The following is an 8,639-nucleotide window of genomic DNA, read 5'->3' as shown; positions in this document are numbered from 1 at the left end:
TGTTGATCATGATAATGATTACGATATGACTACATGGATTTCTGCAATATTCGTGCTTGTGTATTCAGACGCTCCTGCGGTGTTATTTACTACGCTTTACCTTTCTAAGTTTCCAAGAAATCATAATTTCTTAAACGCACGAAGGCAATGCGTTCTTGCGGAAATGCATAATCATTGTGAATTGTCGCACCTACAGCGCAAATTTAGCAAAGCCGTTCGAAGCCTTTTCTCCTTAATTTTCCCAGTTCTAGGGTAGCCAACCGGGATCAGTCCTCGTTAACTGTCACGCATTTCATTAGTCCTTGCCCCTCTCACACTTGAGTATACTTCCTTCGCAGCCTTTCTTTTCAACGTTATTCCTCCACTTAGCCTTATTCCCCCAGTGCAGGGTAGCAAACCGGATACCTTTCTTCCGGTTAAGCTCCTCCTCTCGCTCATCTCATTTGTCCATCTACCTCTTCGTCTCTCCGTGTCAACACTACCAGATCCGAAATTCATTCCAACGCTGGTTCACACCTCATTACACATTTTCGGGTGCCAGGACATCGGTGTAAGCACCGCATATGAACACGGAACTGTGTAACGCCTCGTTCTAAGGTCACCGTGCGACATTACCGAGCTGTTGTCGCTCGCAAGGCTTGCAAGGATGACGCCGCTCGAAATTTTTCGACAGTTCACGAAATACGCGTTACAGTAGGGTGTGTCCCCACTGCTTTGATTCGGAAGTTCGTCACCGTTCCTTGTCTTGACCGCTTCGAAATCCTCGACAGAAGCGAGCCCCTTTCCTTTGCCTTTTTTCGCGTAGACAGAAGGTGTAAATTGTATCCCCCTGGGCTTTAATGTCGTTTGGACTGTATGACGTCAGACACACGGGCTACAATTTATATTATATGCGTTGCCGCCGGCCTCTTCGCCGGTCAATGTTCCACTGGCACGGACGGTTCCATTTCTTTTTCCGCGGCGCCGGAGTGCGATCGAAGATCAAAATAACACGAGAACACAAACGGCGCGTGCGTTTTTTCCCCCCGACGTATCAACGGAAATAGTCGGGCTCTCGTGGCCTGTCAATAATGCGAGAAGTCAATGAACTGCGTCGTGGCGCAAAGTCGTTATTTCCTTTCTCTTCTTTTTTTTCTTTCCTTTTTTTTTTTTTGAGACCTGAAGGACTTGGTAACGCTGTGATTTATTTATCTTTTTCCTGATATATTGCCTTCTTCAGGCAGAATAAACATTCGATACAATCTTGTTTTAGAATGAACACAATGAAAAGGCAATAAATCCGCATGGATCAGTATAGATGAGTTTTGTAAGCAGCATCCGTGTGTCTTGCGTCGGAAGAAAAAGGTTACCGATAGCGGGCGAAATCACTTGCAAAAATCGTGCGTGACATTCAAGGGCGTCTCAAAAGTCCATTGAAAGCAACAAGAAACTTTAAAGGAAACGCAACGAATTTTTAACATTTTGTAAGGGGAAGGTCGAAGTAGCCTTCCTTAAGTTTCGCGTTCGAAATTGTGGTGCCCGTGACGTTCTGTCACTCTAATGTAAATTCCACGTGCACTTCTTGTTACACAGTTTCTGCCCGTTTGTACAGCTAGCGTATGCTATAGCTGACATGTTCAGCTCTCGTCTTTTTATATAATGCAGTATATTTTCTTCTTCTGAATAGACAAGTAGCTCCGAGCAGGCTTGCCAGAACTTGTGATGTCACGGAACGCTGGCGCTGGTATTTCATATGAAAGGGTAGACAGGAAACATATCTTCAAGCAAAGTCTTTATTAGCTGTAACAATGTCTGAAAATAACGCCGAGTTTCACTAGAAGAAAAAGAACAAAACAAGAACAAAACGTATAGGTTCTTAAGACATCTCATTCTTAATAGCCTTGTAGTCGTTGTCGCTGTTATTGACGTTGCTGTTGTTGTTGTTTAATAACTGCAAGACGAACGGAAGGTAGGCTACATTAGAGACACCCATTTCGAGACGAGGTTAAGAAAGTAAGGCTACCCCTTTTTCCCCATAACAGGGACACGCATTCCACCAACACAGAAACACACTATACTCGGTTTGACACTTAGCAGGCAACGCTATACGGAGGCTACGGCGGCAGTGCGGTCATAGAAGTATCACTCCGCGCGTTTCTCAGTATAGTTGTTCTTGCTCTGCGACGCTTTCTACGGAATAACTTACTTATATATTACAGCCACAGCTTGTTAGCGTAAGGGGGCGTTAAATTAAGTGTTTTCTGGGCACATTTGTGCCTCCAATACGGGACGCACTATGTTTTATTCGCGAACGCGAGCGGTGTGCTGTGGCTGCTGGCCGCAGAAACGTATCCCTCCGCTCGTTCGATGGCAAATATAGGGCTCGTATTCGCGATGACTTTTATGTAATAACTACGTCATATTTTGTGACGTAAACGCCTGAAGCCTAACGTTCCATAGAAATGCTTGACGTATACCCACAGCTTTGTTTCACAAATGCGACGCACTTGTTTTTCGGTCGCGTTTTGGCAACTTGGCATTGCCTGCTATGTACGAAGCGGAGTATACGTTTGTCTGTGTCTGCCACAGGATAAAAACAAAAAGAAAAAAAAAACTAAACAAAGAAAGCGCAGCTTCACGCGAAGTTGAGGGCTGTGAGTCTGTAGCAGCTGGGTGCCTGTGCAACTCCGCGGACTAATCGCTTGCGAATATCCCTGCTTGGTTTTCCACCTTTCATTTCGTAACTGAACAATTAGAGCGTTAAGTACAAGTCGCCCACCGGACTACCATGTGTGGATCTACGGTGCGCAAAATATATCCCCTGTGGGAGTTCATCGATCATAACGAATTATCGACAAACACATAACCTGCACACTTCGCGCGTTTCGTTCCGCAGAGCAAACTTCCGAGTTAAGAAAAACATGCCCCCAAAAATTACAGGAGCCAAAACGACCAAAATACCCAGCGTGTAAACTTCGAACGGGAAAATCAACCTAATTCTCGCGTTTTCCTTCAAACCTCCTTAAACGCGTGCACTATGTGACCTGGTCGTTTACAATTCGCTCCCTGGACATCTTACCGAAACGTTTGGTTGTCAAGCCGGTACTGATGGGGACGCTGCATTCGCTAATATCTCGACCGAAAGTCTACTGAGAGGAACGCAAACTCAATAGAAACGCAACGTAATATTTATAAAACAGTTACAAAAAGGCTAGTCCCTCGAAAAGAAAGCCGTGACCAATTGTGTAAAAAAAACTGAAGTTTAGAGATTCATGCGGTTGTCCGTAGCCTGAGGATTCTGTATAACCCGGAAACTGCGCTAGGGCGTTGCTTATTTATGTTCAGTTTATGTGAGCAAGTTCGGTCAATGGTTCCCTATTCTTGCCTTACATTTCGACTTCGCGGCAATGACGACACAAAGCGGGGCCGTGGAAACTAGAGCACGAGACCTCCGCATGCAAAGAGCGAAGAAAAGAAAACAGAACAGCACGATCAGCTACTTAAAGCAAAAGCTCGCGCTAGCAGATCGATACCCGCGCGGTGTTGATGGAAAACGACGAAGGCCACCGCTGCGCTCCACTTCCGGTTCCTCTACCTTTTACTGTTTTCCGTCGCTTGCTCCCTCGTGGCGGAAAAGGGAGCAAGAGAAAAAGGAAGCATACATAATTGAAAGGAAATGAATGGGCACGCCGTGGGTGCGGAAAGAAGGCGTTTGTTTGATTCCACGGTCTGGACTCACGAAGGTAGGGTTCTCACCCCGAAAAAGAGAGAGATAGAGTGAAAAAGAAAAAAAAATAGGTGGAAGGGGGAGAGCGGATGAGAAAGAAAGTTTACTCAAGTTTGAGCCAGTTTTCGACATTCTGTTCTTCCCTTACTTCCGAGGCATTTCCACAATCTCGGAGCAGCTATAGCTATAGCTCCCACGTTAGGATAGTAAGTTGCTGAGACGGCGAGCCGGCAGCACAATGGCAGCGTCGCAAGGTCACTGCACGCTCGGGGGATCTTTTTCTCGTTTCCTTCTCACGACCGCGAAAGTGGAAAGGTAGGGGGGACCGGTACGGCAAGGAGTGCCCGGACGTCCGCTCCATTCATACGGAGGGCGCTCCTTCGTGCCGTAAACTTGAGGTCAACGTGACCGTCCCGTCCCGGTGTGGAGACCACGCCCCCCCCCGTTCGTAGGCCGATAACCAAATGGAACCGAGATCTGGAGTTCCGAGTCTTTGAGAGCCGTTTGGCCTCCTGGGGTCTTTGACCTGGGGTTCGTATGCACGTGAGAGATCTTGTACAATAGATAGCACATTGCTTCCATGCTTCTCAAAATTAAATGCGAAGTGCTCACGTAAAATATGTATCCTAGATATTGAGCCAGACGCATGTGGAACTGTACAGGATTGCTTTAGTCGTATTCTTGCCGTCATATTCCTTGAATGTCGGCACTAATATGATCTAGACCGTCGTGTCGCCCCAGGCGACGAAGCTAGCAGCCTGCGAAGTGCGTTTCGAATACCACGAGGCGACACGAAGAATGCAACAGTCAGCATTCACTTGCCGATCCATCACGCGATACCGCATCTTCACATTTACGTTTAGGCAAACAAAAGCAGTTTTCACCGTAACACGCGTGCATGAGCACGTGATTACTTTCTGCCCAGAGACACTGCTTTCAATATCCAACCGTGGTATCTAAACGAAAACTGAGTTTTGCCGGTTCGTGGCGTACCACTCTGCAATAAAAACCAAGTTCAAAAGCGATTGTGTTTGTTACCTGTCTTTGGGTCTCAGGAAATTCTATAGGCAGAGCATTGTCCATTTCCAGGTAGACAAATTGATTACGCATTCGCTATGATGCTTAGAATTCCGAAGTATAAGATGCGACCTGCACCGCTTAGTTAAGTCCAGCGAAGCAATATTAGAGCTTGCCATTCGGCTTTCAGAAAACAGAAGCTGACACGTAGAACAAGTTAGCATGCTGCTGCACCGAACAAACAGCGTGATAGTGTAGGAATGAACAGTCGTAGCGGGATGCAGTACTTGCGCATACATAAGTTGCCAACGTGCAGAAGTGACAAAGGTGGTCTTGTGAAAGTTATCTCAATACCAAGGCGCGAGATACTCACTGTTCCATTAATTTGGTGCAGTGTCACAGCAGCTGGATTTAGTATACTGTTCGCTTGGGAGCATTCGTTTGGAAGCTTCGTTCGGGACTGAACCAATCTAAAGTAGTCAACTGACCTCCGTTGAGTGCACTGTGTTTAAAAAAAAATCTGATCCACTTAAACTATCGCTTAATTAGAAGCGAATCACCTATATAATACAATCATTCTTAGCATGGGAAGTTTACAAGAAGTTTAAATTCTGAGCGCCACCTTTATGATACATAATGCGGGAAAGGCGATGAGATTCCTTATGAATAGTTTGAAGGAAAGCGTACGTGAATCTTTCTGAGTTGTTTGGGAAATGCGATGTAAGGTAGCGAACACCATGTTGAAAAAAAAAAATGCTTTGCACAGCTTCTGGGGGTCTGCATTCACAAAAGCCTTAAAGTTCTTGAGCCAGAACTTTTCGTAAAAGAAAGTGCCAACCGATCGCGACGGTGGGCATATATATCGGCGAGGATGGCCTGCGAAGGGGAAGCAAAAGTCTTTTACGAATACATGACTTTGCGAATTCTGCCCTCGATTCTTCATTACGCAGATCATCCTCACTTTCATTTATTTATCTCATTTATGTTATTATGTATGATAATTATGACCGACTAATATTTTTTCATTGCTTTAGCTGTTAGGCCTTCGCCGTTCAGGCGATATACATTTGCATGTCCGAACACTTTCCTCCTGGAATGCTGCGCCGTTGCACATTGCATGATCAATCACTGAACGATTTCTGTGACCGTTCGCATAACAACCTTTGAAAACGACCTTTAATAGTACTGCGGTATCTTAATACCTCAGTCCCTTAATACCTCAATACCTTAATACCTTAGCATGCAGCTTTGTGGATAGCGTTTGTAGCGTCAAGCCCTGCATTGTGCCCCTGGATGATATGCGGCTGGTAAGTGAAGTCACACGGTTCACTCCTATAGTAATGCATGCCTCGCATAAGCATCATAACCAGCATGCACTTTGATGGAGAGCACGATTTCGAAACTATAACATTTGCCTGGAAAATTATCTGTTCACATTTTTTTTACGGAAGCCCTGCATCTGTTCAAATCCCGTTATCCGTGTTTCCTTCCCCCGTGCTTTGTACATCTGATTACCCCTGCGTCGCATGCATGAGCAATGAACACCCAAGAAGCAAGGCCGCATCAAGGCAGCGGTGAGTACCATGGCCACTGTTGGCTGCGTCACTCGCCACGGGCCAGGAACAGCTTGTTCACGACACGCCTTCTGGATGGTCAAGGAACAGCCAAGCAAAGCCCACAGGGGTCCCACTGCCCGAAATAACGAATTAAAGTAAAAGCAAACGAGAAGCTTCGAGCGGAGCTTTTCCCCTCGGCATCTCGGAATGGGGGCCCCTTGCGTTCAACTCTCCGTATTCACTGCGTTGCTTCATGTGCCCACGTTCACGTACCATAAGGCACGCGGTGAATGCCAAGAGAAACGCTTCAAATTCGACCAGACCATCGACCCGAGCGCCACCACCGACGACCGTCACTCTTGAGGCGTCATCGAGAAACTGCGTTGGTAGGTTTCGGAGTCATGCGGATCCTGGTAGGAGTGTGTTTGTGGAGGGCACAGCTAGGCAAGAACTTCGAATCGAATTGAAGTGAGCTTCAAATATTAATAAAGATTCGGCGTATTACACCCTTGTGTGATAAGCATAATATGTCCAACTCAAGAGAGCAGATAGAATTTGTTGAACTGTCCTGCAGGACCTAAATAAAAGTTTTTCCAGTCCCGCCCTGTCCAGTCCAGTCAAAACTGATCAACAAGAAGAAAGTAAGCGATATTCGAAATTATAATGTGGGAAAAATTGAGGAAGCAGTAAAATATGGACGCAGCATGAAATCAGTGAGAAGAAAACTTGGCATAGGACAAGGCAAGATGTATGCACTGCAAGATAAGCAAGGTAACATCATCAGTAATTTCGATGATACAGTAAAAGCAGCGGAAGAATTCTATACTGACCTGTACAGTCCCCAGAGTAGCCACGCTACCTACATTCGAACAGGATACAGAGGCTCCTTCTATAACTATAGCGATGAAGCTAGAAGGGCCTTGCAAGACATAACCCCGGGAAAAGCGGCAGGAAATGATAAAATAACAATGTATTTAATCAAAGATGGAGGAAACATCTTGCTTGAAAAGGTTGCCGCACTTTACACGCAATGCCTCATGACTTCTAGTGTACCAGTGAATTGGAAGAATGCCAACATCATACTAATCCATAAAAAGGGAGACGTTAGAGAATTGAAACAATTATAGGCCTCATTAGCTTGCTTCCAGTACTGTATAAAATATTCACCAAGATATTTTCCAATAAAATCAGGGCAGCACTTGACTTCACTCAACCAAGAGAACAGGCTGGTTTCAGGAAGGAATATTCTACGATGGATCACATCTATGTCATCAATCAGGTAATCGAGAAATCTGCGGAGTACGATAAACCTCTGTATATGACTTTTATAGATTATGAAAAGCTATTGAACTCATTAGAGATGCCAGCAGTCATACAGGCATTGCGTAATCAAGGAATACAGGAGGCATACGTGAATATCTTCGAAAAAATCTACAAAGATTCCGCAGCTACACTGGTTCTCCGGTTCTCCACAAGAAAAGTAGAAAGTTACCTATCAAGAAAGGGGTCAGGCAAGGAGATACAATCTCTCCAATGCTATTCACTGCATGCTTAGAAGAAGTATTCAAGCTCTTAGACCGGGAAGGCTTAGGAGTGAGGATCAACGGCGAATATCTCAGCAACCTTCGGTTTGCAGATGACATTGTCATATTCAGCAACAATGGAGACGAATTACAGCAAATGATTGAGGACCTTAATCGAGAAAGAGTAAGAATTGGGTTGAAGATAAATATGCAGAAGATAAAGATAGTGTTCAATAGCCTGGCAAGGGAACAAGAATTCAGGATCGCCAGTCAGCCTCTAGAGTCTGTAAAGGAGTACGGTTATCTAGGTCAATTACTCACAGGCGACCCTGATCACTGCGAAGGAAATTTACAGAAGAATAGAATTGGGTTGGATTGCATACGGCGGGCATTACCAAATCCTGACTGGGAGCTTACCCCTGTCGTTGGAAAGGAAAGTGTGCAATCATTGCATTCTACCGGTGCTAACATATGGGGCAGAACTTGGAGGTTAACAAAGAAGCTCGAGAAGTGGTTAAGGACCGCACAAAGAGCGATGGAACGAAAAATGTTAGGCCTAGCGTGGTTACCCTGCATACCGGAGTGAATAAATGCTGCGATATCGTGACAAAATTTCATAAACTGAGCGTCGTAAGAAAAGTCGACACTGAAACCACATTGAGTCGGACTGAAAAAAGCTATTTTCTTGAAGATGAATCATTATATTTGCATAAATGACATGTTCCAATGTCGTTCCCATTTACAGAAGGGCATAGAGGTTGGCCTGAGCTCTAACTTGCTCTGGCCTGCTACTCTGCACTGGTGAAAACGGACGGGGAAGAAAAGGAATGAAGAATG

Source organism: Dermacentor silvarum, chromosome 10, assembly GCF_013339745.2.
Source record: "Dermacentor silvarum isolate Dsil-2018 chromosome 10, BIME_Dsil_1.4, whole genome shotgun sequence".
Lineage (NCBI taxonomy): Eukaryota > Metazoa > Arthropoda > Arachnida > Ixodida > Ixodidae > Dermacentor > Dermacentor silvarum.
This window is presented reverse-complemented; position numbering follows the sequence as displayed.